Below are 27,216 nucleotides of genomic sequence, written 5' to 3' on the forward strand. Positions count from 1 at the left end.
TCATGACTGCTTAAAGAAAAATGCCAGCAGGCATTTGCCTCGTGCATAAACTTTAATAATGTTGACATTTTGGGCACACGAGCGTTGCGCAATATTTGCGTTATATGTAGGCCTATGGCTTATTGGTCTTTGTGTGTTGTTGCTGGTTTTGCATTATATGTATATGGCATATTGGTCTTTGTGTGTTGTTGCTGGTTTTGCGCTATATGTATATGGCATATTGGTCTTTGTGTGTTGTTGCTGGTTTTGCGTTATATGTAGGCTATATGGCATATTGGTATTTGTGTGTTGTTGCTGGTACGTTGCAAATAGAGGGTCAGCACAATTGTTTTTCGCCTAGTGCGGCAGAAGTGCACTCATTCGAAGTGCAAAAAATGCTGTAAACCACAGGGGGGAGCTTCACAGGGGGTATGGCTTATCTAAATGAGATGTATATGAGCCCTATTGTCACTCCCAGCAGCATAGACAGGTGAGAACTGCACAATCTTTAGAGGTTCTTTTCTCATCTTTGAGCTTTTTTAAGTGCCTACCGTCAAATGGCCACAACTTCTCCAAATATGATCAGATTTCCACATGTTACATGTTACACATGTTTCAGCTGGCTGAAAGGGGCATGTCATTTGGCTTGGTGCCTTGTAGCGTCGCTGCCCGAGGCCAGTGTAGATCAGCAAGAACTCAACAACAAAACGTACCGCTCCACAAAAAGAGGCTCATTCACCCGAACAGGGACTTGAACCCTGGACCCTCAGATTAAAAGTCTGATGCTCTACCGACTGAGCTATCCGGGCTCTTGCTCGAGAAGCGTGCGTGCTGCGTCGGAACGCACAGCAAAATGAATCGTATTGGCGCAGAAAAAAGAATGTCCTCCAATGCATTGCGTTTCCTTCTTCGAAGATTCAGAACGGCCGTCAAAACGTCTGCTATGTCAAAATATATTTGCAAATTAGTGGGAATGCAGCCTATTAGACTGATGATAATAGTCATTAACGGAAAATAATGCTAGGAAAAAGAACAAAAACTCACTGCTACTTGTCTGGAAAGCCTCTTCACACGCTTCAATGCTGTTGACTGGCCGCGCTCTTATAGTTATTGTAAACTTGTGTCAAAGGCGCAGTTGTTTGTAGCAAATAGCAAGCCCGCGGCACTCTAGGTAACAGCCAGCGAGTGTACTGACACCTAGCGATTAGAAAATGTACACGCACCATATTCTCTCTGAAGCAAGATTCTTCCGAAATAAATAGGAGCGTTTCGTTTTCAGTCTTTTCTCTAAGGGTTCGAACCTGAGAGCTCATGCTTTCAAAGAAGGTCCCAGTTTCAATTCACTCGAACATCCAGAGCACATCAAGGGCACGTGCCGTGCACAAAAAGAGTAGTCCGAAGGACGGGGTGAGGAGAGGTGGTTACATGAAGCTCAATTTCAATGGCACCCAGAAAACCTTGCCGTGACCCGGATTCGAACCGGGGTTGCTGCGGCCACAACGCAGAGTACTAACCACTATACGATGACGGCGAGCTACCAATCTACCTGGCGTGTCCTTGACTACAAAGGGGCCTTGTCATCTTTAGCTTGCAGACAAAACTGTTTCTTACCAACATAACTCTTTTCAAGGGTAATCCTGTAACAGTGACTTTTTTTCCTTTAATAAAGTTTAAGCTAGGCCTCCAGAAGGTTACAAACTAAAGCAGGCGCATGCTGTCAACATAGTCGGCAGGATTTGTACCTGCGCGGGGAGACCCCAATGGATTTCTAGTCCATCGCCTTAACCACTCGGCCACGACTACAAGCTGGCTGAAAGGGGCATGTCGTTTGGCTTGGTGCCTTGCAGCGTCGCTGCCCGAGGCCAGTGTAGATCAGCAAGAACTCAACAACAAAACGTACCGCTCCACAAAAAGAGGCTCGTTCACCCGAACAGGGACTTGAACCCTGGACCCTCAGATTAAAAGTCTGATGCTCTACCGACTGAGCTATCTGGGCTCTTGCTCGAGAAGCGTGCGTGCTGCGTGGGAACGCACAGCAAAATGAATCGTATTGGCGCAGAAAAAAGAGTGTCCTCCAATGCATTGCGTTTCCTTCTTCAAAGATTCAGAACGGCCGTCAAAACGTCTGCTATGTCAAAATATATTTGCAAATTAGTGGGAATGTAGCCTATTAGACTGATGATAATAGTCATTAAAGGAAAATAATGCTAGGAAAAAGAACAAAAAACTCACTGCTACTTGTCTGGAAAGCCTCTTCACACGCTTCAATGCTGTTGACTTGCCGTGCTCTTATCGTTATTGTAAACTTGTGTCAAAGGGGCAGTTGTTTGTAGCAAATAGCAAGCCCGCGGCACTCTAGGTAACAGCCAGCAAGTTTACTGACACCTAGCGATTAGAAAATATACACGCACCATATTCTCTCTGAAGCAAGATTCTTCCGAAATAAATAGGAGCGTTTCGTTTTCAGTCTTTTCTCTAAGGGTTCGAACCTAGGAGCTCATGCTTTCAAAGAAGGTCCCAGTTTCAATTCACTCGAACATCCAGAGCACATCAAAGGCACGCGCCGTGCACAAAAAGAGTAGTCCGAAGGACGGGGTGAGGAGAGGTGGTGACATGGAGCTCAATTTCAATGGCACCCAGAAAACTTTGCCGTGACCCAGATTCGAACCGGGGTTGCTGTGGCCACAACGCAGCGTACTAACCACTATACGACCACGACGAGCTACCGGTCTACCCGACGTATCCTTGACTACAAAGGGGTCTCGTCATCTTTAGCTTGCAGACAAAACTGTTTCTTACCAACATAACTCTTTTCAAGGGTAATCCTGTAACAGTGACTTTTTTTCCTTTTATAAAGTTTAAGCTAGGCCTCCAGAAGGTTACAAACAAAAGCAGGCACATGCTGTCAACGTAGTTGGCAGGATTTGTACCTGCGCGGGGAGACCCCAATGGATTTCTAGTCCATCGCCTTAACCACTCGGCCAAAAACGGGGCAAAAGGAACTGCCCGGCGGGGGGGGAGAGAAGAAAAGAGAGAGGAAAGAGGGGGGAAAGAGAGAAAAAGAAAAGGAGAAAAAAGGAGCAAAATGTACACATATATCAATTTTTATCTACTCTCTTATCTTCTCAACATTGTTTACACCCAGTTCTGTACTTATTGCAAGGTTTATCATCACTTTAATTTCATGTATCTTGTGGGATTCGAACCTGTGCCGTGGCAATATCGCTTGCATCTTTGCATACCGGAAGTACTACATATAATGTATTTTGGGTAACGTAGTACTTTTTAACACAGGAACTCTTTTCCATTAAATCACCACAGTAATAACCCTGTGATTATGCAATTATGGACATGCATGCATTTAAAGCAAAGAGTGTTGGGTTTTGTGATTAAATGTAAAATGATTCTGCAAGTAATTCTGGCTTTAGTTTTAAAAATCACCTTCAATGGTCCTGGTATTCAAGAGGAAAATAAATAAAAACATGAAGTCTGTTCTTGGCTCAAATAAAATTATGAAACTTTATTGTAACAAACAGACAAACCACATAGAGACAGACAGAGAGATAGAGACGAACAACAGAGACAGACAGAGAGACAGAGACAAACAACAGAGAGACAGACATAGAGACAGAGACAAACAACAGAGAGACAGACAGAGACAGAGACAAACAACAGAGAGACAGACAAAGACAAACAACAGAGAGACAGACAGAGACAGAGACAAACAACAGAAAGACAGACAGAGAGACAGAGACAAACAACAGAGAGACAGACAGAGACAAACAACAGAGAGACAGACAGAGACAAACAACATAGAGACAGACAGAGACAGAGACAAATAACAGAGAGACAGACAGAGACAGAGACAAACAACAGAGAGACAGACAGAGACAAACAACATAGAGACAGAGAGACAGAGACAAACAACAGAGACAGACAGAGAGACAGAGACAAACAACAGAGAGAGACAGAGACAGAGACAAACAACAGAGACAGACATAGAGACAGAGACAAACAACAGAGAGACAGACAGAGACAGAGACAAACAACAGAGAGACAGACAAAGACAAACAACAGAGAGACAGACAGAGACAGAGACAAACAACAGAAAGACAGACAGAGAGACAGAGACAAACAACAGAGAGACAGACAGAGACAGAGACAAACAACAGAGAGACAGACAGAGACAAACAACATAGAGACAGACAGAGACAGAGACAAACAACAGAGAGACAGACAGAGACAGAGACAAACAACAGAGAGACAGACAGAGACAAACAACATAGAGACAGAGAGACAGAGACAGACATAGAGACAGAGACAAACAACAGAGAGACAGACAGAGACAGAGACAAACAACAGAGAGACAGACAAAGACAAACAACAGAGAGACAGACAGAGACAGAGACAAACAACAGAGAGACAGACAGAGACAGAGACAAACAACAGAGAGACAGACAGAGACAAACAACATAGAGACAGAGAGACAGAGACAAACAACAGAGACAGACAGAGAGACAGAGACAAACAACAGAGACAAACAATAGAGAGACAAACAGAGACAGAGACAGACAGAGAGACAGAGAAAAACAACAGAGAGACAGAGAAAAACAAAATAGAGACAGAGACAAACAACAGAGAGACAGAGAAAAACAACATAGAGACAGACAAACAACAGAGAGACAGACAAAGACAAACAACAGAGAGACAGACAGACAGACAAACAAACCATAGAGACAGACAGAGAGACAGAGACAAACAACAGAGAGACAGACAGACAAATGACAGAGAGAGATACAAGTTATACAAGATTATACACTCTTCCTCCAGTCATCCAGGGTCAGTCCTGAGGCTTGACAGTACCACCGCCCCTTCAGCTGGGTGTGTCCCGTTCTTTTATTTTTGTCCTGGCCACACCCCTTGCAGGTGTGGTGGTAACTTTCTTTTGTCAGCCTCTTCCGTGGCAGTTCCCCCCTTGACGCTAGCTCCTCATCCTCCTGGGCAGCTTTATTCAGCCTCCAGGCACGTTGCCTTGGCTGGGATGGAAGGCACTCTGGAGGAGCTTGCTGCAATGGAGGAGCATGGGTATATGGAGGAGCATGCAGATATGGAGGCGCATGCGGATGTGGTGGCAATTTTAATGATATTCATTGATCTTTAGTAAAATATAGATGATTCAAATAATGTCACATGTGTGTCTCTCACTTGTAGTGAGAGAAGATTCTGTTTATGTACCTGGGGAGGCAGAAGGGGGAGACACTCCAGAGAACAGACGAACAAGGACCTCTGACCTAGATGTCAGAAGGCCATTTGGTGCAGGGGAGCTTAGTGGGCCAACTAGTGACGTCTATGGAAAACTACTGGGAGGAAGGCTCTGGGGGGAAGAAGGCCTTGAAACTAAGATAAAAGCTAGTTCAGTCTGTCTGGGGGTGTGTCACTCTTCTGCACAGGGTAACAACTGTGTATTAGACTGCTCCTATTCTTGCAAGAATAAATACTTCTATTTTATATAATTTGACTCTGAGTGTCTCTTACGCAGTGATGTTTGTTTGAGATGAATTTTTGCCACAACACGGATATGGAGGAGTATGGGTAAATGGAGGAGCATGGGTAAATGGAGGAGCATGGGTAAATGGAGGAGCATCGGTAAATGGAGGAGAATACGGAAATGGAGGAGCATGCAGAAATGGAGGAGCTTGCTGGAATGGAGGAGCATGCAGAAATGGAGGAGCTTGCTGGAATGGAGGAGCTGGCCCAAATTGTGGAGGGAACTGGGGAGGTGGAGATGGCGGAGAGAACACAGGCTTACTTGCTGCTAGAGTGCGCTGGGGGGGGAAAGCTTCCCCCTCGTGGTTTTCAGGCTCCTCAAATGTCATCGCTTCATGTGCATATTGCACAGGGGCAGCTGGAAGTGTGTTCATTGCAGGGAGAGGCTCCTTGGCCAGGTGCAGCTGTTTGGGAAGTACAGTGCCTTGCAGCAGCATGTCCCTGTCCTTCCTTTTATCCCTCCTAAGCAGCCTACAAGACAAACATTAATTATTTTATACATGTAAGCCTATCCTCCCTCTCTAAGGTTATTACATACTTTCTAACAAGCATGCAGGTGGAGGTTTTTCTTGAGGTTAAATCTTTATATACTGTCTTGACTGTATGGGAAAGGTAAATGAAATAACACATACCATGAAGAGACTGTGGTGTTGTTAACCGGCACCAGAACCAGGTTTGTCTGGTCCAGGACAACCCTGCTGTCCTCCAGCAGCTATCTGATGTGGCTGTAGACGCTGACAATGGACTGAGGGATGGGCATGGTTTTCCCCTTTGTGTCCTTTGGCCTGTTGCGTGACTGCTCAAACTCTTTGGCAAGTCTGAGGCAAACAAACTCACTGACCCTGTATACTTCGGGGTCCTGGCTGCTTGGCCGTGAGTCATGTATTGTCTGTGGGAGAGAAGGATGATATGATCTGGACTGTGAACAAGGATGTAAAGTGATGAACCACCAAGTTGCAATGTCAATAGGGATTGCAATAAAATAATTTACACTTAATAAATACTTTTCACAGTGACACGTGCTGTCTCTTAATCAATGATTTGTATTGAACCAAAATGATAGCAAATTGTGGTCAAGCACCTCTCTGCCGCCTGCTGTCCAGGAGCAGAGCCACTCGGCTTCCTGAGTGCTCTCCACGGTCCTCCTGACGCACATGCTTTTTTCCTTAGCCTTCTGGGTGTACCTGAACGGTGAAAGAGACATCCATATGCTTCATTCATTCCATGGAATTTATGTTTAATTTTGGTGTACAAAATAATTACTATTTTGTACTTTGAAGGTTTCTTGTCCATGGCATGGAGAGCTGTGTACAGGTGGACTATGTCCGCCTCCTCCTTGGCTGACAAGGCGGTGATGGTACGATTCAAGCCAACTAAGTAGGCTGCAAGGGCATCAACTGCCTCCCATCCCACAACGCCCCTCGAGTCACATTGGCTGGTCTGAAAAGTGATAAGTGAAGAAAAAAAAAACAAGCAAATAAATGTAAACTCTTGTTTCTAATATGTGAGTAATGCTGATTTTACATTCAGGTATGTTATTAAAATGTAACCACATTAACTGCAGTTAAATATTGTGTTTTTGAGTAAGGTGTTACAGAAAGTGTTATTGACCTCTGTGACGAGGGGTCCGGGTTCAGTGTCACCCGCCACAGCACTTGGGGGATCACCAGCCCCTATCTCAGCTGACTGGCAGACAATGTCAAACATGCTGATGGTGTCATCTGGCTCATCCTCCTCCTCAAGCACCTGCGAGGGGATTTCAGAGACCTGCAATGGAGCCAGCAGGTCACCTCTGTTGGTCTGGGCCAATAAATATTCCACTGCCATGCGCTCGCCTGTAACCAGTATAAAACACAAAGATGAAGAAAGCACATACATACACACATCCATCTCCTGCATGAATAGCACAATCTTCGCACCCAAGAAATGCATGTCCTCTGAGTAGGGGGGTGCCTAAGAAAAAGAGGAGGAGGGGATGTAATACTCTGGTCAACCAGTGTTGCTCTGAGATCTCTCTTACCAGTAGGTTTTCCGGGTGGGGTGATCTCTGGCACCAGAGCACAACCATGGACGCGCTGGCTTAAGTTATTAAGGTGGGACATCAAGCGAACATCAAAGCTTCTTAGGGTTGAGGCCCCCTCCACATCTACTGCCTCCTTGGCCCGGCCCATGTTCCATCTTGATGCCCCCTCCAGCATGTACATTTGCATGTGTACAGCATTGCACTGCCAGCCTAAGAAACAAAATACTCTGTTTTTTATTGTTCATTATTATCAACCATTATTGTAAAGTGAATACATATGAATACCCGACAGTGGTAATTGTGTTATTTTGAATAATTACAACACATAACAGAAAATAACATTTAAAAAATACATACAATACAGTATGTCTTGATGCAAATGTACCTGGAATAAAAGCACACTGATGTCGGTGAAAACTCTCCAGGGAGGAGGACCCCCTACCACACCTAAGGATGTCCAGCTCTTTGCCGCCCTTCTGGAGTGTCCGCACCTTTGTGTACAGTGCAACACCTGCAGGGTCTTGGAGGCACTCCAGGTGCTTCTGCTGCACTTACCACACGTGGCGCATGCTGTCATGGCTCACCAGACGCAGCCCTGTGGTGTCTGTCAGCTCCCACACTGATTCCAGCAGCCCTGAAATCATGCTCCTTATCTCCTCCACTCCACGCGTCCTCCTCCTGCAGTGTCTCTTTAGTTCCCCTGGGCTGATGGTGGCCACGAGCTGTTCTTCAGTGGGAGCATGTCAGCTGTGGCTGCTCTTCCACTCCGCTCTCTTGGCGTCCTTCAGGCGTTGCACATCCTCCTGGTCCCATTCAAAAATGCAGGAGGAAAGCTTGGCACAAAAGGTGCCATAGAGAGGGTGGTGTTCTGTAGTGAGCCCGCAGTTAAAGCGTCTCATGAAATGGAAGCTGTCTAAGCGCACTGCAGACTTCAATGGGTGAAAGAGCTTAGCCACTGAAGACACACCTCTGAAAAACAACCATTCTTAATAACATAGACCACAACACCTGTACTTACACCATGATTAAGTAAACTCTGTGTGTGTGTGTGTGTGAGAGAGAGAGAGAGAGAGAGAGAGAGAGAGAGAGAGAGAGAGAGAGTGAGTGAGAGTGAGAGAGTGAGTGAGAGTGAGAGAGAGTGAGTGAGAGAGAGTGAGAGAGAGAGAGTGAGTGAGAGAGAGTGAGTGAGTGTGAGAGTGAGTGAGTGAGTGAGTGAGTGAGTGAGTGAGAGTGAGTGAGAGAGTGAGAAAGTTTTTCACCCACCTGACTGGCTGCAGCAATCCCGGTCGACATAGATGACCTCAGGTTCAGCTTGGCCCGCATTCTTGTACCTAGTGACAATGCCTTGGCACAACTCTTCCAACCCTGCACCTTCACCCGTCGCAGGAAGAGTTTAACACCTGGCCAAACTCATTGCCGATGTTTGACATCCATGCAGCACTGTCCCCGATCCCGCCAGCCAGCTTTTTGGTGATCTGTAAAACAAACACAAGCAATGTCCAATTTCCAATTTCCTGTTTTGTTGTAATTATACATGTTCTATTTGATATACTTTTTTACTGTTGAAACCCTAACCTTCTTTGTTGAATCCATTTTAAGAATTCTACCATAGGTAGAAGTGATCACTCCCTTCATCTCATCCACATGGCTGAGGATTTCGTTGGAGTGGACCGTCTCGAACCATTGAGCAAGTGGAAGGGGCCTGAAGGGTGGTGGAGGAAGATATACAGCTGCAGAGGGGACGAAGGTAGCCATCTTCATGTAATGCTCACAGTCTGAGAGGTAGCAGATAGTCTGGCGTGCCCACTCTTTGCTGTGCGCTTCCTCTATTGCAGACTGGAGGTAGGAGGAACTGTTACCACTGGTCCTTGGCTTCAGGAAAGTCATACATTTCCTGTCCAGAGCCAGCTGTGTTGTGAGGACAGCGGGAAACAGGCTCCTGTGTGCCACATCCACCTGAGAGAGTATATCCTGGCTCCATGGACAGACCGGCTGAGAGCACTTGCTGCAACGTGGATAGTCCCCTCCCACTAGGTAGTAGAGGCTATCTACATCAATCACCTCCCTGACCTTTCTGTAGATCCCTGAGCTGTTCATTTTACGGGAACATTGTGGGCATTTTAAAGGAATCCCCCACATCCTCATTGGTGCCCAGATGAACATCCTCTGCCGGTAGTACCACCCAGGCTCAGGAGGAGATGGTTTGGGCTCCAGTGAGGGGTGAAACCAGCAGGCTTGGATTTTTGGTTTCAGCTGGCCTGTAGGCTCATATAGGCATTTGTCAATCCACACCTGATCTGCTTCCTGTACTACTCTCTGAAACTGCTCAGGAAGAAAACCTTTCCAATTGTTTGAAGTTGGTTTTGGTTTTGAAGTTGGTAAAGTTGCAGTGTGGTGTGGCATGGCAGAGCTACTTAACGGAGGGAGCAGAGATGGCGTTGTCTGTGATGGTAGCACTTTTGTGGTGGTAGTGCTTTTGTAGTGCTTTGGTGGTAGCTTTTGCGGTCATGGCATTATGAATGCTGCATAGTGAACCAGTTGGATATGGTTCAACAGTACCCTGCACCTTGGCCCCACAGGTGTCACACATCTCCTCCGTGTGGTGGTCAGACAGGTGCTCTGAAAATTTCTCTGCCTCCACAAGCTGGTTGCACTTGTACCACTGCACTCCCTGTCCTGCCACTGATGCTCCTGTGTCTGTGTCTCCTCTCCCTGCCTCTGTGTCTCCTCTCCCTGCCTCTGTGTCTCTTCTCCCTATCTCTGTGATATCTCGGACTCTCCCTGCCTTTGTGTTGTCTCGGACTCTCCCTGCCTTTGTGTCTCCTCTCCCTGCCTCTGTGTTGTCTCGGACTCTCCCTGCCTTTGTGTTGTCTCGGACTCTCCCTGCCTTTGTGTCTCCTCTCCCTGCCTCTGTGTTGTCTCGGACTCTCCCTGCCTCAGTGTCTCCTCTCCCTGCCTCCGTGTCGTCTCGGACTCTCCGTGCTTCCGTGTCTCCTCTCCCTGCCTCCGTGTCGTCTCGGATGGTAGCCTCCGTGTCGTCTCGGACTCTCCCTGCCTCCCTGTCGTCTCGGACTCTCCCTGCCTCCGTGTCGTCTCGGACTCTCCCTGCCTCCGTGTCGTCTCGGACTCTCCCTGCCTCCGTGTCGTCTCGGACTCTCCCTGCCTGCATGTCGTCTCGGACTCTCCCTGCCTCCGTGTTGTCTCGGACTCTCCCTGCCTCCGTGTCGCCTCGGACTCTCCCTGCCTCCGTGTTGTCTCGGACTCTCCCTGCCTCCGTGTCGCCTCGGACTCTCCCTGCCTCCGTGTTGTCTCGGACTCTCCCTGCCTCCGTGTCGTCTCGGACTCTCCCTGCCTCCGTGTCTCCTCTACATGTCTCCATGCCTCCTCTCCCTAACTCCGTGCTGACTCGCCCTGCGCCATTATGCTGCATAGTGAACCAGTTGGATATGGTTCAAAAGACCAACAGTACCCTGCACCTTGGCCCCACAGGTGTCACACATCTCCTCCGTGTGGTGGTCAGACAGGTGCTCTGAAAATGTCTCTGCCTCCACAAGCTGGTTGCACTTGTACCACTGCACTCCCTGTCCTGCCACGGGTGCTCCTGTGTCTGTGTCTCCTCTCCCTGCCTACAAAAAGAGGGACATGCTACATGCAACTAAGAATCCTACACTACTAGTTTTCTCCAGAATTGTACAGATACATATTGTTCAATAAATAAATCCACATGCTACAGTGACTCATCATGACTTAAAATAGAATAATGAATAGAATAATGTTTATTCAGACATGCTACTAGAAACAACTAGAAAAAAGACAAAAAAAAGCAGACAGGCTTTGAAAACATCAGGCATTACTGCAAAATCACTGAAGCTCACCAGAGGAAAAAACAAACAAACAAACAATAAATTAGTAAAAAATAGTAAATTTCACCTACCTTGTGGAACCCACAAGAGCACCGAAGGCTTCTCCCAAACAGATCCTTAGTAGAATGGCTCTGCAGGGGGCAAGCATCAATTTTCTCCAATGCCTTTTTCCATTTCTTGGCCCCTGGCCGTTTGCCAGTTGAAAAGTGGTATTGGCCATGGGCATATTTTAAGCAGATGTCCCTCCAGTAACTATCTGGCTTTCCTGTCTTAGTCATCTGCAAACATTAAATATAAAACAGGTTAATGTCAAGCTAGGCTATGTGTGTAGACAGACAGACAAACAGAGGAAATTATACATGTCAAATACATACATACATACATACATACATTCATACATACATAACATACATACATGTAAAAAAAATTCATTCATATTAAAAAAAATAAAACTGGCAGAAAATTCAAATTTTAGGACTTTATATACTTATAAGAGTGTTGTGTATGTAATGCAATTACATGTACACATTTCAAGAATGTAATTAACCCTTTTTTTTGGTGAATCAGTTATTTTTCCCCATGAAAATTCCTGGGTAACGTAATGAATTTTTAAATTAATTACATTGCTACCATTGTTGGCATATACAAATGTAATGATATCCATAATTGGAGCTCAACAAACAATTAGTGCTTGGAAAACTACATTTTAATAATAATTAATATAATCAATTTGGGATTTCATATAGACATGGGCTCATTTTTGGCTGCTGATAGCTCACAATTTAGAACCAAATAAAAAAAAAAGCTGAGAAATCTTTAAAAATGTTTTCCAATAAAGTAAATAAGACTTGTTTTATCCTTAACTCAACAAAAAAAATGAATTGTGTAATCTAACACACAAATACGGGTTAAATTAATTTCCTGTGTCATTGTTAGCCGGAATGACACACTGTTAGACGGAAGGACATTCTGCAATATTTTTCAGGATTACCATGAAAACCAGCCTCGGTATCATTTTTCTTTCCAACACTTAAACTTGAAACAAAGTAAGAAATACTAAAACTTTTTTTAAATCGTTAAAAACGTGTCAATCAACATTTGTTTATGTAAATTGGTTAATTCAGCCAACACTTAAATGCAACAGCATTTCATACATTTTGTGATAAAATATTAACTTATTTTATAAATACAGCTATAAATGCTTTATTCTTGATTTAAAAGCATTTCTATAATGTTAAAAAATTGTATTTTCATACTTTTACATTATTTATCAATTTATCATTTCTAAATGAAGTATTGCATTATTTACAAACCAGTTATGTAGGAACTGTCAGTGGTTCATAAGATCACTTAGAAAGTGTATGTAAATGATTAATAAACTATTAAAATGTACATTCATACATATGATTATTTAGACATAGTAATAGTTACTTAGTGTGTTAGTAAATGCTTTATTTACATGTATTTCTACTGTAATTTAGGGTTAATTCAAGTTGTTATAAAGCATTTAGTAGTGGTCAGTTAACTATTTTGTGAGCTCATCTAAAGTGAGGACTAGTTATGCCTCGTAAAGCATATAAAGGAGATTTAAAGACTCAGTTAAAGGAAACAAACACAACACAGTGATTCAGAACATAGAAATATGACATAGAACTGAGCCTTTAAATCTCCTTTATATGCTTTACGAGGCATAACTAATAAACAAATAAATTAGTTATTATTGGTCTTCTGATTCTGTCATATCACCAATATCCGCACCATAGCCACCACACAGTGCTAGTATGTAGCCTAGCTGCTACAGCGAGTATTGAACAGCAACGCTATTTGTCCTCACAACACAGCTGGCTCTGGACAGGAAATGTATGACTTTAGACGCTAACTGCTATAAATATTAGCATGATATAACCCAAGTTTCCAAACCTTTTTCCCGTGTTTTGTGTTGATGTGTTTGTGTTGATTTTGTGTTTGTGTTGTAGAAAAAATGGCCGCCACTCTAAAGCGATAACCGCGCCTCCTCTCGCGTCACGTGACCTAGACTTTTTGGACCTGTGTTCGGACCTCGTTTGAAATTCTTTGATCTCGTTAGGAATGAGTTCGGACCTGGTTAGGAGCTGGTTCAGACCTCGGTCGGACCTCGTTCTACTGTTAGGAACTCGGAGGCAGTCCAGAAAATGGAGGGTACGGCCACGACTACAAGCTGGCTGAAAGGGGCATGTCATTTGGCTTGGTCCGGGTTCGATCCCCAGCAAGAACATGAGTTTTCTTGCTGGGTCTAATGTCTTTTTTATTCATTTCAAGATTTATTTAGTGCAATATAAGGGATGCAGTTCAGCTTGCTGGCAATTAACCATGTATTTAATTATTAACACATTGCATTTAAATTTTTTCTTCTTTTGATCAAAAGGAGGTACTGAACCACATTTTTAGGGACTTCCCAATGATCTAACTTTATAAACACTCTGCATTGATGACCCAGTATTATCAAATGGTAGAATGGAAGAACATTTAGTGTACTGATATATTGCAGGAGTATCTAATAATGATTAATAGTAAACTACCACCTATTACTGTAACCTTCATTTAAAAAATAAATAAACAGTATGGGCATTCTGCATGTATCTCTTCTTTTATGTAATTTGACTTCGAACACTCCACCTAAGCCTGCTATATCACATCACTGTCACTATCAGCCATTAACTAAACAATAAACATAAAACAGATCAATAAAATATTTAAAAAATATTTTTTATTCTTTTCACGTCGAAATATAAAACATATAATGTACACTTTATAATATACATACAAATATACAACATTCAACAAAATATGTACAAATAAATCACGTTTGGTATAGTATTTAAAATAAATCACTATTTACAAGTAAAAAGAAAACAAACAAACAGAACTGAACTATATACAACCCATTAACCTAGAACAAATACAATAGTTTGTGTATATGTTGTGGGCAGCACAATGAATCACAATCAAATTGAATAAAAAAAAATTATAAAAAATAAAAAAATCAAATAAAAAATAGTGCAATTATTTCGGTATTAGTTTTGCAAAACAACTAAATATTTTACTATAATAAAAACAAAATCTTCACAACATAAAATACAATGATGTACTATTTTCTCATCATTCTAAGCCACTGCTCTTTGGTTAGGGCCTCCCTGTGTAACGGTGGCAGCCCCAAATCCAGTTTGGGTTTTTATAAAATGTGACTTTTAACTTAAATTGTTCGGGCGCCAGACAAGTCAAAACTTGTCAAATAATAAAAAAAACATATGGAAGGAAGTTCAGTTTCCCGGCAGATAGCTCAACCACTGTTAAACAAATTAATCCCTTCCAATAACCGCAATAACATAAAAATGGGGCTTAAATGACACACATTCACAGATTCAAGGTTTCAGTCAAAATTGTTATTTGTGAAAACATTTCAAAAATAAATAAAAGGTTACACGAAGTTCAATTTTTCACACAGTTTGTATTTTTTTCTCTCTCACATGACAAAACAGTAAAGAGAGTGCGGTTCAAGTCCAATTCAAGATTTTCCAAACAAAAAAACAAAAAAAATCAAAACAAAAAATCATGAGAGCTTGAGTCGTTAATGTCTTACGTTCGTACCACAAAAAAAAAAAATACTCTGGTGTATGGGTGTGTGGATTTGTAATGAGCGTGTATGTGTATGTGTGTGTGTGTGTGTATGTGTGTGTGTGTGTGTGTCAGCGTTTGGCCACGTGAAGCAGTCTGTGTAGCGGCCGCAAATCCAGGCCGGGAAAAGAGTTTGGCTTTTACGTGAAGTTAAAAAGTGGGAAGGAGAGTTCGAAGGCTTTGACGTGAGGTTAAAAAGTGATGGACACCAAGATCAGTACCTGATGCAGGCGTATCAAACTGGATAGTGTTGCACCAGGCAACGCAACGAACCAGGAAGAGCGGTGTTTCTCCGTCACTTTGGCCGTCACACCCAGCAACGCATACACAGGATTCCCAGCAGATAATAGCGGCAACGTGAGTCCCACTTCAATAACCTGAGACAGGCGAACCAAACTGGATAGCGTGGCTCCAGGCACCGCAACGAACCAATAGCTGTATTTCTCCGTCCCTTTGGCAATCGCACACAGCAGCGCATGTAATTTCCAGCCGACAATAGCAGCCACGTCTTTCAGGTAACTTGTGTTCCACTTCAATAACCTACACGTGTATTTTCCTCTCTCCCTTTTCTCTCACTTCCGTTCTCTTTTATCTTCCATTTCCCCATTGGTTTCCGCCCATAAGGAAATGTGAAAGAGCCGATATGGATCGCTTTTCTCCATATCGCCACAATGAATCACAATCAAATTGAATAAAAAAAAATTATAAAAAATAAAAAAATCAAATAAAAAATAGTGCAATTATTTCGGTATTAGTTTTGCAAAACAACTAAATATTTTACTATAATAAAAACAAAATCTTCACAACATAAAATACAATGATGTACTATTTTCTCATCATTCTAAGCCACTGCTCTTTGGTTAGGGTCTCCCTGTTTGGGCAGTAAATTCTGCCTTTGAACTGGCTATGGCCAGTGTCTGTGGTGCGTGGCTCTCCACATTTAGTGCATCTGTTGGATGTGACTGTTCTAGTGTATTTACGCTTTTCTTTTTGTGGAGTGTCTTGCATTTGACAAGGGCCAGTTGTGCTCTCAGAATGTGGTGTGCAAACTCTACTGGGTGCAGTGGTCTGGGGTGGCGGCAGAAGCAGAATGCTACTTGCTGTAGTGGTTGGTGGCACTATTAGTGGGATGTAAAAAACTCCTGGCTGAGCTGTATGTTGTTTAGTCATGTATGGTTCTCAGCTCAGCTCTATTTTTGACAACTAGCTTGGTTTTTGCCAACCCAGCCGTGTCAGGTGGCATGTTGTAAGTGTGTTCATGCATGTGTGGTGTGACTTGAGTGGGCCTAGTGTTTACTGGGAGTAGTGGTTCACTGGCAACAGGGCGTTCATCAGGCAGTACCAACCCTTGCATCAGAATTGCAACTTCTTGTGCCTTGAATCTTTTGTTTTGCCACTGTATCAACGTGGTCTGATTTACAGTAACAAGTTGCAGAGTTGTATCTTTCATAATAATGCCGTTGATTAAAATGAGCTGTCAAATCTTTTTATAATCTTTTAGAATTAGTGACCATCTTGAAAGGGTTTGGTGTCCAATTTTCTTGGGGCTATTATGAATGTTGCACAATCTGATAAATATTGTTTCTACAAGACGGCTGCAGTTTGGCCACTGAGCAGCTGAACCAGTAGAACCAAGTACACACCTTTTTGTGCTTTCAACTCCTGCAAATACAGCCTTCTTTTTCGGAGACCTAAACCGACCAGTGAGCAGTCTCTCCTGATGTCGAGCAGCGTAAGAAATCCGGTCCTTATCATGTTGCTCCAAGTTCTGCCAAAGACCCACAATGGTGCTGGCCTGCTGATTGGTAAGAGTGAGGCCTTTTTCATTTCTTAGCTCCACCAAGTATTCCGCAAGCTCATCAACACGATCCATTCCTGCCAAACTCTGTTCATCCACGGCCTAGAAGGAAGTATTACATTAGATTTGAAGTATTTCAAGAAGGTCAAACATCAATAAATATAAAGCATACTGGTATTTCTCTTACAACTTGCTCTGAAGATGTAGATTGTCCAGGTAACCCAGACGGGCCCCCCAGCAGGTGAGTGGACTGGACAGGAGGAGCAGACCCATGTTGGACCCCCAGCAGGTGAGCGGACTGGACAGGAGGAGCAGACGCATGTTGGACCCCCAGCAGGTGAGTGGACTGGACAGGAGGAGCGGGTGCAGACGGGACCCCCAGCAGGTGAGTGGACTGGACAGGAGGAGCGGGTGCAGATGGGACCCCCAGCAGGTGAGTGGACTGGACAGGAGGAGCAGACGCATGTTGGACCCCCAGCAGGTGAGTGGACTGGAAAGGAGGAGCGGGTGCAGATGGGGCCCCCAGCAGGTGAGTGGACTGGACAGGAGGAGCAGACGCATGTTGGACCCCCAGCAGGTGAGTGGACTGGACAGGAGGAGCAGACGCATGTTGTACCCCCAGCAGGTGTGTGGACTGGACAGGAGGAGCAGATGCATGTTGGACCCCCAGCAGGTGAGTGGACTGGACAGGAGGAGCAGACGCATGTTGGACCCCCAGCAGGTGAGTGGACTGCACAGGAGGAGCAGGCGCATGTTGGACCCCCAGCAGGTGAGTGGACTGGACAGGAGGAGCAGACGCATGTTGGACCCCCAGCAGGTGAGTGGACTGGACAGGAGGAGCAGGTGCAGATGGGACCCCCAGCAGGTGAGTGGACTGGACAGGAGGAGCGGACTGACCAGAAAGCTCAGGAGCACAAGAAGCAGGTAGCACTGAGATCATTTCAGATGTGTCCAAAAGTAAATCGGCAAGAGTGACCTCAATATGTTCAAGTTCTTCTGTGTTCCGTCTCTACTGGCTCTTCCAACTGCTCCAGCAATGTATTTGCCTCCTCGGAGTCTGGCGCCATACACTGTAGAGGTTCATTGTTCTGCCTCTAGACTATCCCACTCTTTTGCTGCGAGACCCCAGATACCAACCAAAAAACGCCAGGCCCCACAACCACCAAAGCCTACGGGCCCAGCTCGCCCTCTCCCTCCCCCTGTGAGAGCTCTTCGGCCTCTGCCACAGCGCCAGGGCCAACACCCTCCTCCAGCGGCTCGAGGTGAACCAAAAACAACTGATACCAGCTCTCAGTGATATGTGTCGGGTCCCCGCTATGATAACAATAACTTTCTCAAATGTTTACCGAACAAGCGGGAACCCAGTGTGCCTGTATCTTTTTCTATTGCTGTTCGATTACATGATAGAAAGTCTAATGCCTTCAAAAGCCGTACTGCAAACCCATCTAATCTGGTGCCTATTACACGACATACCAAGATTGCTGTGGGGACAAAAAGTAAGACTGTTATGTTAGCACTTTTAAACATCCGTTCACTTAAAAATAAATCACTTTTAGTCAATGACTTAATAACCACATACAACATGGTGATACAATGATGATTGAGAGAAAAGTCTGATGATCATTTTGATATTTACATGTAACATGATTTTCTAATCAAGTGAACCCAAGCGGCTTCAGTCTAGTAACTAGTCATTAAATATTAGTAACAATATAAAAGTTATTCTTACAATTACTTTATAAAATCAGTAAAGGTTTCACAATGAAAAGAAACGTGAAGCACGAGCTGAAGGTGGACACTTTTACAATTATACTAAAAGACCGGGGTTCGATTCCCCGACGGGGAGATCCAGTCCTTTACTGCTGCCAAAAGACATTAACAAAAGTTTTGCTCCATCGAACAAGTTACAGGAGAAGTTGGCAAGGGGCCCGGACGACTGTTCTAAAGACAGCTTGAGAAAAATGCAATTCGTTGGGCGGGAATCGAACCCATACAGCAAGAATTCTCATAATCAAGGTATTTAATTTAAAAATGTGAGACTTTTTATACAGACACTTCATATTTAAATGGTATTAGATTATTTTTTTTGGATTCACTGGCTTCTGTGAAGCGTTGAGCTAATATGACGCTGTTCCTGGAAATGGGAAGGCTGTTTGTAGCGAGCTGTAGTCGCGCTGATCGGGGGCGACAACCTGTCTCTGCAACTCCTTGTTAGTATATTGGAAAGTATCTCCGCCTGTCAAGCGTAAGACCGGGGTTCGATTCCCCGACGGGGAGATCCAGTCCTTTACTGCAGCCAAAAGACCATAACAAATGTTTTGCTCCAGTAAACAAGTTACAGCAGAAGTTGGCAAGGGGCCTCGGACGACTGTATTAAAGACAGCTTGAGAAAAATGCAATGCGTTGGCCGGGAATCGAACGCATACAGCAAGAATGGACTGCCCCAGGAATCGAACCCATAGCAAGAATGCTCGTAATCAAGGTCTTTAATTTACAAATGTGATGCGTTGGCCGGGAATCGAACCCGGGTCAACTGCTTGGAAGGCAGCTATGCTCACCACTATACCACCAACGCAGGACTTTGAACGTAGACTGGAAGCCCAGTTGTGCCGTCAGCAAGAATTTTCGCAATACATTAGCAGCTGGCAGGTGCAGATGAACTGAAACTCTCTTTGTTTGGACCTGGCACTTAAAAAAATTGCATGAACTTATTGACCTGACCTAACAGGCACTGTAGTGATCTTTTTCTTTGTAGAAAAGTTAGAAGCTCAGACCAGGAGACAGTAGAAGTTCTCCAGGCAGAAGTTCTTTATTGTTTGTCGGTAGCTGCAGTCATTCCAACATCGTCTAACTAAGGGAACTTTACATTGTAGTTTATATACATTTCAAGGGGGAGGGATTACATTGTGAGGAACAAAGCATGTAAATGAGTTGAAACATGAGAACAGAACGGTGCAGGACTTCTCGCACTGAGATAAGAACTCCAAGACAAATGGTCTCAGTAATAAAATAGCAGGTGTTCAAACTTGCTCAGCATGACTCTTCACCCGGTAAAACAATGAGAACAGGAAAAGCCTAGCCTTCTCGCACTGAGATGGGACAGTCAGGAATATCCTGCTGGGAACCCCTACCGTTTGCAGAGATTTCCTGGTCTCATCATTTATAAACTTTCTCAATATAAAATACTATTGTATTGGAAATCTAAATTAAACATTTAAATAAAATTTGTAATCCTACAACACCATATTAAAAAAAAGGGTCTCTAATTTAATAATGTAACACTTTTTATACAGACACTTCATATTAAACGGTATTAGATTATTTTTTGGATTCACTGGCTTCTGTGAAGCGTTGAGCTAAAATGACGCATGACGCTGTTCCTGGAAGCCGCGCTGATCGGATACAACTACCTGTCTCTGCAACTCTTTGTTAGTATAGTGGAAAGTACCTCCGCCTGTCACGCGGAGACTGGGGTTCGATTCCCCGATGGGGAAATCCAGTCCTGTACTGCTGCCAAAAGATCTTAACAAATGTTTTGCTCCAGCAAACAAGTTGCAGGAGAAGTTGGCAAAGGGCCTCGGACGACTGTTTTAAAGACAGCTTGAGAAAAATGCAATGCGTTGGCCGGGAATCGAACGCATACAGCAAGAATGGACAGACCCAGGAATCGAACCCATAGCAAGAATGCTCGTAATCAAGGTCTTTAATTTACTAATGTGATGCGATGGCCGGGAATCGAACCCGGGTCAACTGCTTGGAAGGCAGCTATGCTCACCACTATACCACCAACCCAAGACTGTTGGATGTAGACTGGAAGCCCTGTTCTGCGGTCAAAAATAATTTTCACAATACTTTAGCAGCTGGCAGGTGCAGATGAACTGAAACTCTCTTTGTTTGGACCTGGCACTTAAAAAAATTGCATGAACTTATTGACCTGACCTACCAGGCACCATATTAAAAAACAAGGTCTCTAATTTAATAATGTAACACGTTTTATACAGACACTTCATATTTAAACGGTATTAGATTATTTTTTGCATTCACTGGCTTCTGTGAAGCGTTGAGCTAAAATGACGCATGACATCGTTCCTGGAAGCCGCGCTGATCGGATACAACTACCTGTTTCTGCAACTCCTCGTTAGTATAGTGGAAAGTATCTCCGCCTGTCACGCGGAAGACCGGGGTTCGATTCCCCGACGGGGAGGTCCAGTCCTTTACTGCTGCCAAAAGACCTTAACAAATGTTTTGCTCCAGCAAACAAGTTACAGGAGAAGTTGGCAAGGGGCCACCGACGACTGTTTAAAAGACAGCTTGAGAAAAATGCAATGCGTTGGCCGGGAATCGAACGCATACAGCAAGAATGGACAGACCCAGGAATCGAACCCATAGCAAGAATGCTCGTAATCAAGGTCTTTAATCTACAAATGTGATGCGTTGGCCAGGAATCGAACCCGGGTCAACTGCTTGGAAGGCAGCTATGCTCACCACTATACCACCAACACAAGACTGTTGGATGTAGACTGGAAGCCCTCTTGTTCGGACAGCAAGAATGTTCGCAATATATTAGCAGCTGGCAGGTGCAGATGAATTGAAACTCTCTTTGTTTGGACCTGGCACTTAAAAAAATTGCATGAACTTATTGACCTGACCTACCAGGCACCATATTAAAAAAAAGGGTCTCTAATTTAATAATGTAACACGTTTTATACAGACACTTCATATTTAAACGGTATTAGATTATTTTTTGGATTCACTGGCTTCTGTGAAGCGTTGAGCTAAAATGACGCATGACGCTGTTCCTGGAAGCCGCGCTGATCGGATACAACTACCTGTCTCTGCAACTCTTTGTTAGTATAGTGGAAAGTACCTCCGCCTGTCACGCGGAGACTGGGGTTTGATTCCCCGACGGGGTGATCCAGTCCTGTACTGCTGCCAAAAGACCTTAACAAATGTTTTGGTCCAGCAAACAAGTTGCAGGAGAAGTTGGCAAGGGGCCTCGGACGACTGTTTTAAAGACAGCTTGAGAAAAATGCAATGCGTTGGCCGGGAATCGAACGCATACAGCAAGAATGGACAGACCCAGGAATCGAACCCATAGCAAGAATGCTCGTAATCAAGGTCTTTAATTTACAAATGTGATGCGATGGCCGGGAATCGAACCCGGGTCAACTGCTTGGAAGGCAGCTATGCTCACCACTATACCACCAACGCAAGACTGTTGGTTGTAGACCTGAAGCCCTCTTCTGCAATACTTTAGCAGCTGGCAGGTGCAGATGAACTGAAACTCTCTTTGTTTGGACCTGGCACTTAAAAAAATATCATGAACTTATTGACCTGACCTACCAGGCACCATATTAAAAAACAAGGTCTCTAATTTAATAATGTAACACGTTTTATGAAGACACTTCATATTTAAACGGTATTAGATTATTTTTTGCATTCACTGGCTTCTGTGAAGCGTTGAGCTAAAATGACGCATGACGCCGTTCCTGCAAGCCGCGCTGATCGGATACAACTACCTGTCTCTGCAACTCCTTGTTAGTATAGTGGAAAGTATCTCCGCCTGTCACACGGAGACTGGGGTTCGATTCCCCGACGGGGAGATTCAGTCCTTTACTGCTGCCAAAAGACCTTAACAAATGTTTTGCTCCAGCAAACAAGTTACAGGGAAGTTGGCAAGGGGCCCGGACGACTGCTTTAAAGACAGCTTGAGAAAAATGCAATGCGTTGGCCGGGAATCGAACCCATACAGCAAGAATGGACAGACCCAGGAATCGAACCCATAGCAAGAATGCTCGTAATCAAGGTCTTTAATTTACAAATGTGATGCGTTGGCCAGCAATCAAACCCGGGTCACCTGCTTGGAAGGCAGCTATGCTCACCACTATACCACCAACGCAGGCCTTTGAACGTAGACTGGAAGCCCAGTTGTGCCGTCAGCAAGAATTTTCGCAATACATTAGCAGCTGGCAGGTGCAGATGAACTGAAACTCTCTTTGTTTGGACCTGGCACTTAAAAAAATTGCATGAACTTATTGACCTGACCTACCAGGCACTGTAGTGATCTTTTTCTTTGTAGAAAAGTTAGAGGCTCAGACCAGGAGACAGTAGAAGTTTTCCAAGCAGAAGTTCTTTATTGTTTGTCGGTAGCTGCAGTCATTCCAACATCGTCTAACTAAGGGAACTTTACATTGTAGTTTATATACATTTCAAGGGGGAGGGATTACATTGTGAGGAACAAAGCATGTAAATGAGTTGAAACATGAGAACAGAACGGTGCAGGACTTCTCGCACTGAGATAAGAACTCCAAGACAAATGGTCTCAGTAATAAATTGGCAGGTGTTCAAACTTGCTCAGCATGACTCTTCACCCGGTAAAACAATGAGAACAGGAAAAGCCTAGCCTTCTCGCACTGAGATGGGACAGTCAGGAATATCCTGCTGGGAACCCCTACCGTTTGCAGAGATTTCCTGGTCTCATCATTTATAAACTTTCTCAATATAAAATACTATTGTATTGGAAATCTAAATTAAACATTTAAATAAAATTTGTAATCCTACAACACCATATTAAAAAACAAGGTCTCTAATTTAATAATGTAACACGTTTTATACAGACACTTCATATTTAAACGGTATTAGATTATTTTTTGGATTCACTGGCTTCTGTGAAGCGTTGAGCTAAAATGACGCATGACGCCGTTCCTGGAAGCCGCGCTGATCGGATACAACTACCTGACTCTGCAACTCCTCGTTAGTATAGTGGAAAGTATCTCCGCCTGTCACGCGGAAGACCGGGGTTCGATTCCCCGACGGGGAGATCCAGTCCTTTACTGCTGCCAAAAGACCTTAACAAATGTTTTGCTCCAGCAAACAAGTTACAGGAGAAGTTGGCAAGGGGCCCGGACGACTGTTTTAAAGACAGCTTGAGAAAAATGCAATGCGTTGGCCGGGAATCGAACCCATACAGCAAGAATGGACAGACCCGGGAATCGAACCCATAGCAAGAATGCTCGTAATCAAGGTCTTTAATTTACAAATGTGATGCGTTGGTCAGCAATCGAACCCGGGTCAACTGCTTGGAAGGCAGCTATGCTCACCACTATACCACCAACGCAAGACTGTTGGATGTAGACCTGAAGCCCTGTTCTGCGGTCAGCAATAATTTTCGCAATACTTTAGCAGCTGGCAGGTGCAGATGAACTGAAACTCTCTTTGTTTGGACCTGGCACTTAAAAAAATTGCATGAACTTATTGACCTGACCTACCAGGCACCATATTAAAAAAAAGGGTCTCTAATTTAATAATGTAACACTTTTTATACAGACACTTCATATTTAAACGGTATTCGATTATTTTTTGGATTCACTGGCTTCTGTGAAGCGTTGAGCTAAAATGACGCATGACGCTGTTCCTGGAAGCCGCGCTGATCGGATACAACTACCTGTCTCTGCAACTCTTTGTTAGTATAGTGGAAAGTACCTCTGCCTGTCACGCGGAGACTGGGGTTCGATTCCCCGACGGGGAGATCCAGTCCTGTACTGCTGCCAAAAGACCTTAACAAATGTTTTGCTCCAGCAAACAAGTTGCAGGAGAAGTTGGCAAGGGGCCTCGGACGACTGTTTTAAAGACAGGTTGAGAAAAATGCAATGCGTTGGCCGGGAATCGAACCCGGGTCAACTGCTTGGAAGGCAGCTATGCTCACCACTATACCACCAACGCAAGACTGTTGGTTGTAGACTGGAAGCCCTGTTCTGCGGTCAGCAATAATTTTCGCAATACTTTAGCAGCTGGCAGGTGCAGATGAACTGAAACTCTCTTTGTTTGGACCTGGCACTTAAAAAAATTGCATGAACTTATTGACCTGACCTACCAGGCACCATATTAAAAAACAAGGTCTCTAATTTAATAATGTAACACGTTTTATACAGACACTTCATATTTAAACGGTATTAGATTATTTTTTGCATTCACTGGCTTCTGTGAAGCGTTGAGCTAAAATGACGCATGACATCGTTCCTGGAAGCCGCGCTGATCGGATACAACTACCTGTTTCTGCAACTCCTCGTTAGTATAGTGGAAAGTATCTCCGCCTGTCACGCGGAAGACCGGGGTTCGATTCCCCGACGGGGAGATCCAGTCCTTTACTGCTGCCAAAAGACCTTAACAAATGTTTTGCTCCAGCAAACAAGTTACAGGAGAAGTTGGCAAGGGGCCCGGACGACTGTTTTAAAGACAGCTTGAGAAAAATGCAATGCGTTGGCCGGGAATCGAACCCATACAGCAAGAATGGACAGACCCGGGAATCGAACCCATAGCAAGAATGCTCGTAATCAAGGTCTTTAATTTACAAATGTGATGCGTTGGTCAGCAATCGAACCCGGGTCAACTGCTTGGAAGGCAGCTATGCTCACCACTATACCACCAACGCAAGACTGTTGGATGTAGACCTGAAGCCCTGTTCTGCGGTCAGCAATAATTTTCGCAATACTTTAGCAGCTGGCAGGTGCAGATGAACTGAAACTCTCTTTGTTTGGACCTGGCACTTAAAAAAATTGCATGAACTTATTGACCTGACCTACCAGGCACCATATTAAAAAAAAGGGTCTCTAATTTAATAATGTAACACTTTTTATACAGACACTTCATATTTAAACGGTATTCGATTATTTTTTGGATTCACTGGCTTCTGTGAAGCGTTGAGCTAAAATGACGCATGACGCTGTTCCTGGAAGCCGCGCTGATCGGATACAACTACCTGTCTCTGCAACTCTTTGTTAGTATAGTGGAAAGTACCTCTGCCTGTCACGCGGAGACTGGGGTTCGATTCCCCGACGGGGAGATCCAGTCCTGTACTGCTGCCAAAAGACCTTAACAAATGTTTTGCTCCAGCAAACAAGTTGCAGGAGAAGTTGGCAAGGGGCCTCGGACGACTGTTTTAAAGACAGGTTGAGAAAAATGCAATGCGTTGGCCGGGAATCGAACCCGGGTCAACTGCTTGGAAGGCAGCTATGCTCACCACTATACCACCAACGCAAGACTGTTGGTTGTAGACTGGAAGCCCTGTTCTGCGGTCAGCAATAATTTTCGCAATACTTTAGCAGCTGGCAGGTGCAGATGAACTGAAACTCTCTTTGTTTGGACCTGGCACTTAAAAAAATTGCATGAACTTATTGACCTGACCTACCAGGCACCATATTAAAAAACAAGGTCTCTAATTTAATAATGTAACACGTTTTATACAGACACTTCATATTTAAATGGTATTAGATTATTTTTTGCATTCACTGGCTTCTGTGAAGCGTTGAGCTAAAATGACGCATGACGCCGTTCCTGCAAGCCGCGCTGATCGGATACAACTACCTGTCTCTGCAACTCCTTGTTAGTATAGTGGAAAGTATCTCCGCCTGTCACACGGAGACTGGGGTTCGATTCCCCGACGGGGAGATTCAGTCCTTTACTGCTGCCAAAAGACCTTAACAAATGTTTTGCTCCAGCAAACAAGTTACAGGGAAGTTGGCAAGGGGCCCGGACGACTGTTTTAAAGACAGCTTGAGAAAAATGCAATGCGTTGGCCGGGAATCGAACCCATACAGCAAGAATGGACAGACCCAGGAATCGAACCCATAGCAAGAATGCTCGTAATCAAGGTCTTTAATTTACAAATGTGATGCGTTGGCCAGCAATCGAACCCGGGTCAACTGCTTGGAAGGCAGCTATGCTCACCACTATACCACCAACGCAAGACTGTTGGATGTAGACCTGAAGCCCTGTTCTGCAGTCAGCAATAATTTTCGCAATACTTTAGCAGCTGGCAGGTGCAGATGAACTGAAACTCTCTTTGTTTGGACCTGGCACTTAAAAAAATTGCATGAACTTATTGACCTGACCTACCAGGCACCATATTAAAAAAAAGGGTCTCTAATTTAATAATGTAACACTTTTTATACAGACACTTCATATTTAAACGGTATTAGATTATTTTTTGGATTCACTGGCTTCTGTGAAGCGTTGAGCTAAAATGACGCATGACGCTGTTCCTGGAAGCCGCGCTGATCGGATACAACTACCTGTCTCTGCAACTCTTTGTTAGTATAGTGGAAAGTACCTCTGCCTGTCACGCGGAGACTGGGGTTCGATTCCCCGACGGGGAGATCCAGTCCTGTACTGCTGCCAAAAGACCTTAACAAATGTTTTGCTCCAGCAAACAAGTTGCAGGAGAAGTTGGCAAGGGGCCTCGGACGACTGTTTTAAAGACAGGTTGAGAAAAATGCAATGCGTTGGCCGGGAATCGAACCCGGGTCAACTGCTTGGAAGGCAGCTATGCTCACCACTATACCACCAACGCAAGA

At 44.2% G+C, this 27,216-nt stretch overlaps 13 non-coding genes across 13 annotated transcripts; 3 read left to right on the plus strand and 10 right to left on the minus strand.

Annotated features, from left to right (window-relative positions):
- Positions 1–715: 715 nt before the first annotated feature.
- Positions 716–788, minus strand: trnak-uuu (transfer RNA lysine (anticodon UUU)). Its single transcript has one exon. It is a non-coding gene; the product is annotated as a tRNA-Lys (tRNA).
- A 912-nt stretch (positions 789–1,700) lies between these two features.
- Positions 1,701–1,782, minus strand: trnas-aga (transfer RNA serine (anticodon AGA)). The gene has a single exon. It is a non-coding gene; the product is annotated as a tRNA-Ser (tRNA).
- Positions 1,783–1,902: 120 nt separating this feature from the next.
- Positions 1,903–1,975, minus strand: trnak-uuu (transfer RNA lysine (anticodon UUU)). Its single transcript has one exon. It is a non-coding gene; the product is annotated as a tRNA-Lys (tRNA).
- Positions 1,976–19,367: 17,392 nt separating this feature from the next.
- trnag-ucc (transfer RNA glycine (anticodon UCC)) lies at positions 19,368–19,439 on the minus strand. Its single transcript has one exon. It is a non-coding gene; the product is annotated as a tRNA-Gly (tRNA).
- Positions 19,440–20,584: 1,145 nt separating this feature from the next.
- Positions 20,585–20,656, minus strand: trnag-ucc (transfer RNA glycine (anticodon UCC)). Its single transcript has one exon. It is a non-coding gene; the product is annotated as a tRNA-Gly (tRNA).
- Positions 20,657–20,996: 340 nt separating this feature from the next.
- trnad-guc (transfer RNA aspartic acid (anticodon GUC)) lies at positions 20,997–21,068 on the plus strand. Its single transcript has one exon. It is a non-coding gene; the product is annotated as a tRNA-Asp (tRNA).
- Positions 21,069–21,294: 226 nt separating this feature from the next.
- trnag-ucc (transfer RNA glycine (anticodon UCC)) lies at positions 21,295–21,366 on the minus strand. The gene has a single exon. It is a non-coding gene; the product is annotated as a tRNA-Gly (tRNA).
- Positions 21,367–22,003: 637 nt separating this feature from the next.
- trnag-ucc (transfer RNA glycine (anticodon UCC)) lies at positions 22,004–22,075 on the minus strand. The gene has a single exon. It is a non-coding gene; the product is annotated as a tRNA-Gly (tRNA).
- A 1,537-nt stretch (positions 22,076–23,612) lies between these two features.
- trnad-guc (transfer RNA aspartic acid (anticodon GUC)) lies at positions 23,613–23,684 on the plus strand. Its single transcript has one exon. It is a non-coding gene; the product is annotated as a tRNA-Asp (tRNA).
- Positions 23,685–24,514: 830 nt separating this feature from the next.
- Positions 24,515–24,586, minus strand: trnag-ucc (transfer RNA glycine (anticodon UCC)). The gene has a single exon. It is a non-coding gene; the product is annotated as a tRNA-Gly (tRNA).
- Positions 24,587–24,926: 340 nt separating this feature from the next.
- Positions 24,927–24,998, plus strand: trnad-guc (transfer RNA aspartic acid (anticodon GUC)). The gene has a single exon. It is a non-coding gene; the product is annotated as a tRNA-Asp (tRNA).
- Positions 24,999–25,828: 830 nt separating this feature from the next.
- trnag-ucc (transfer RNA glycine (anticodon UCC)) lies at positions 25,829–25,900 on the minus strand. The gene has a single exon. It is a non-coding gene; the product is annotated as a tRNA-Gly (tRNA).
- A 1,240-nt stretch (positions 25,901–27,140) lies between these two features.
- trnag-ucc (transfer RNA glycine (anticodon UCC)) lies at positions 27,141–27,212 on the minus strand. The gene has a single exon. It is a non-coding gene; the product is annotated as a tRNA-Gly (tRNA).
- Between the last annotated feature and the right edge of the window lie 4 nt (positions 27,213–27,216).

This window comes from Siphateles boraxobius, unplaced genomic scaffold, assembly GCF_051911475.1.
Source record: "Siphateles boraxobius isolate OS27281-9 unplaced genomic scaffold, OSU_SipBor_1 51, whole genome shotgun sequence".
Classification (NCBI taxonomy): Eukaryota; Metazoa; Chordata; class Actinopteri; order Cypriniformes; family Leuciscidae; genus Siphateles; species Siphateles boraxobius.